Raw genomic sequence first — 3717 nt, 5'->3', positions numbered from 1 at the left:
AGGAGACAATGGGCTCTTAGCTGAAGCAAGTGAAGGGTATAAGGTGTATCTGGACAATGCAAGAGAGCTGGGTCCTGAGACAAGGTTTTTGGAGCTGGAACAAAGTGGATCTGAGGTTTTTCCTGTCAAAGGATCAGACACCAACCAAAGCAGCTTGGACCAGGATTGGAATGAGGCTGATGCACCCCCTGTTGAGCTCAAGCCTCTACCAACAGGGCTCAAGTATGCTTTCTTGGGTTTAAACTCCACTTATCCAGTAATCATCAATGATAGCCTATTAGAGGATCAAGAGAGTGCATTGCTTAGTGAGATAAGAAAATTCAGGAGAGCCATAGGGTATTCTTTGGCTGATATTAGAGGGATCTCTCCTGACATTTGCACCCATAGGATGCACCTAGAGGACCAATCTATGTCCTCTATTGAGCATCAACGACGACTTAACCCCAACCTTAAGGACGTGGTTAAGAAGGAGATACTAAAACTTCTTGAGGCAGGGATAATTTACCCAATCTCTGACTCAAGATGGGCGTCTCCTGTTCATGTTGTGCCCAAGAAGGGTGGGATCACAGTGGTTAAAAACGAGAAGGATGAGCTTATAGCTACTAGGACTGTCACAGGACACAGAATGTGTATAGATTATAGAAAGCTCAATGCAGCCATAAGCCCTCCAGGAAGCCTTCCACTTCCCAAGCACCAAAGCTTTCTTCACCAAAGTTGTAGATATATGTGTCCTCTGTCCTCTGCAACCGGAATCACTCAATTCGGACAAGTATATCAGAAGTTACACTCTCCGTAATGCGAAGTGGTCCAGACAGCCCTGAAGGACTAAGTTAAACATGCCGCGATGGAATGCCACGGTCCACACTTGGCCGTGGCAACTTTTGCAAATCTTCGGCGATTGACACGATCTTCATGCCACGGTCTATACTTGACCGTGGCAAACAGACAATTGGCTGGGAGGAACTCTACAAGCATTCGGGTTTTGACACGGTTTGAATGCCACAGTCTGGGACTTGACCGTGGCAAACAAACACTTGGCTGGGAAGGACTTTACGAGCATTCGGGTTTTGACACGATCTGAATGCCACGGTCTGGGACTTGACCGTGGCAACTTTTACACATCTTCGGCGTTTGACACGACCACTTGCCACGGGTTTTGGACGAAGCTTGTTAGACCGTGGCATCAAAATGCAACCAAGAACACGCGAACAAAGCTTTGACACGGTCAAGTTGCCACGGCCACTCCAAGAACACACTTGAACGTGGCAAACCCATCTTCACCCACCAAGACCGGGTCAGTACCCGGTTTGTTCCGGGTTGACCCGGTTCGCCCAAGACTATATAAGGATTTTAGACCTAATTTAGAGAGAACCTTTTATCCATTTCTAGTCTCTTTTCCCTTTTTGTGAAAGACCACTTGTTACACTTTACTTTTGAGCTTAATATCGATTTGAAGAGTCTTTTTTATCTTGTTTTATCATTTCTTATCATCACATCACACTTCTAATCATGATTAACAACTCATCTTGCAAAGGATCTAGTGTGTTGATCGTGATTAGTGAGTAATCTCATATTAAGGTCTTAGATATGTAGATTAGGGTGCTTAAGTGGTAGACTAGTGAGCTTAGGGGTTAGATCATGCATATTCCATTCTCTACAACTTGTTCTCTATGCTAGATCCATACAAATCATATGTGGTCTAGATTCTAGGCATTTCATGCATCAAAAGTGTTTGATGAAATGTCTGAACCAAGGTTGTTAGAGGTTTAAGTGTTATTCATCATGGGAATGATTGTCTATATGCTTAAATGACAGATTAAACTAATTCTTAATGCTTGTTAACTCATGTTTCACTGATGATGATTGGGTTAGAAACTGTTTTAGCATAGGAGTTAATACCTTCATGAGAGGATTAACTTAATTAAAGATGTTTATGTTGAATGGTTTGCTTGATCATATGATTCATTAGCTCATTAGTTTATCACTGAAGGCACCCTAATCCACTATCATGTCTAAGACCTTTCTCATCATCATTCATACATTCTCATCATTTGTCATTGTTTAGTTCTTGTTTAATCATTTCATTAGTCTTTAATCCTGTTTGAGTTTGTAGTTGTCTTTAGATAATCAAAACCATTCTTGTTTGCTTGAATTAAGAACTTGATCACATAGTTTAGTGTCTAACACCACATCTGGATTGATAAACCCCTTGTACTACAAGACAGGGGATTGATAACCTCTACAAAGAGCCTTGAAAACTCTTAGCTATCAATTGGCGCCGTTGCCAAATTGTGGTTTATTTAGCATTAAGCTCTGATCTGTTCTTGAGATCAAGTGCTTACTTTCTTGTTTTTACTGATTACTTTCAAGTTCTGTTTGTGATTTCAGGTGTATGAACACCAGGTCTAGATCAAGAAGCTGTGGTCCACCTTTCCCTCTCAACGACAACATCAATTTTTTGGTACCAAGGAGGAGAAGGGACAGACGTGGAAGACAGGTTGATCAGGCTGATATGGAAGACCAAAGAGAGCATGTGGTGGATATAGAACAACCGGTTCAGGAGCAACAGGCTCAGGGTAATGGAGCTGGTAATGGAGTTGGTCAAGGGTTACATCAGTATAATGTTCATCAGGAACAGGTGCATCAACAACAAGCTTATGTCCACCAGGGACAAGCTCAAGCTCATCAACAGAGGCATCAGGCCAATGTACAGCAAAGACAACAGGTGCACCACCAACATCAGCCCTTCCAACACCAGCAAAGGAGATATGAGCAACCACAAGTCTATGTTGGCGAGAATGACAGGGCCAATGCTCATCAATATGGAGCTGGAATTCAGGCACCACCTGTGCAAAACAACAACTTTGAAGTGAAGGCATCCTTGTTGAATATGGTCCAGAACTCAAAGTTCCATGGATTAGCAATGGAAGATCCCTTGGAACACTTGGATCAATTTGATAAGGTGTGTGACCTGACTAAGATTAATGGTGTTTCAGAAGACAGCTTCAAGCTAAGACTATTCCCCTTCAGTCTTGGTGACAAAGCTCACCAATGGGAGAAGAATCTTCCAAGAGGCTCCATTCAAACCTGGGAGCAATGCAAGAAAGCTTTTCTATCTAAGTTCTTCTCCACTTCAACAACTGCAAAACTGAGGAACCAAATCTCTAGCTTCACTCAGCACAGCAATGAAAGTTTTGGTGAAGCATATGAGAGATTCAGGAGCTACACAAACCAATGCCCACACCATGGGTTTAGTGAGGCTTCTCTTCTCAGCACACTTTATAGAGGAGCTCTTCCCAAGATTATAAACCAGCTAGATACTGCTTCCAATGGGAACTTTCTGGGTAAAGAGATTCATGCTGCTTTAGAGCTAGTGGAGAACTTAGCATTGAGCAATGATACTTATGGTGAAGACTATGACAGATCAAATAGATCTGAAGGTTCAAGCTCAGAACAGAGGCTGATTAGGGAAGTCAAGGAGTTGAGGAGTGAATTGGATAAGTTGAAGCTGGTAACTCACAAGCCAATGCATTTTGTTGGAGAGTATGAGGAACCCTCTCAAATCTTTGAGAACATATGTGAAGAAGGTCTTACCCAGGAGGAGCTAAACTACATTGGGAATCAGAGGTTCCAGAGATATCAGTATGGTAATGCCAATCCAAACCTTTCTTACAGGAACACCAATGTAGCTAACCCACAAGACCAGGTGTATCCCAA

General features: G+C 42.5%; 1 non-coding gene across 1 annotated transcript; it reads right to left on the bottom strand.

The window, feature by feature from the left end:
- Positions 1 to 3145: 3145 nt before the first annotated feature.
- Positions 3146 to 3252, bottom strand: LOC112084703. Its single transcript, XR_002898364.1, has one exon. It is a non-coding gene; the product is annotated as a small nucleolar RNA R71 (small nucleolar RNA).
- Between the last annotated feature and the right edge of the window lie 465 nt (positions 3253 to 3717).

The sequence above is a fragment of the Eutrema salsugineum genome, unplaced genomic scaffold, assembly GCF_000478725.1.
Source record: "Eutrema salsugineum unplaced genomic scaffold, Eutsalg1_0 scaffold_4, whole genome shotgun sequence".
In the NCBI taxonomy this organism is placed as follows: domain Eukaryota; kingdom Viridiplantae; phylum Streptophyta; class Magnoliopsida; order Brassicales; family Brassicaceae; genus Eutrema; species Eutrema salsugineum.
Note: the sequence above shows the minus strand (reverse complement) of the source record. Positions and strands in the feature narration are given on the sequence as shown.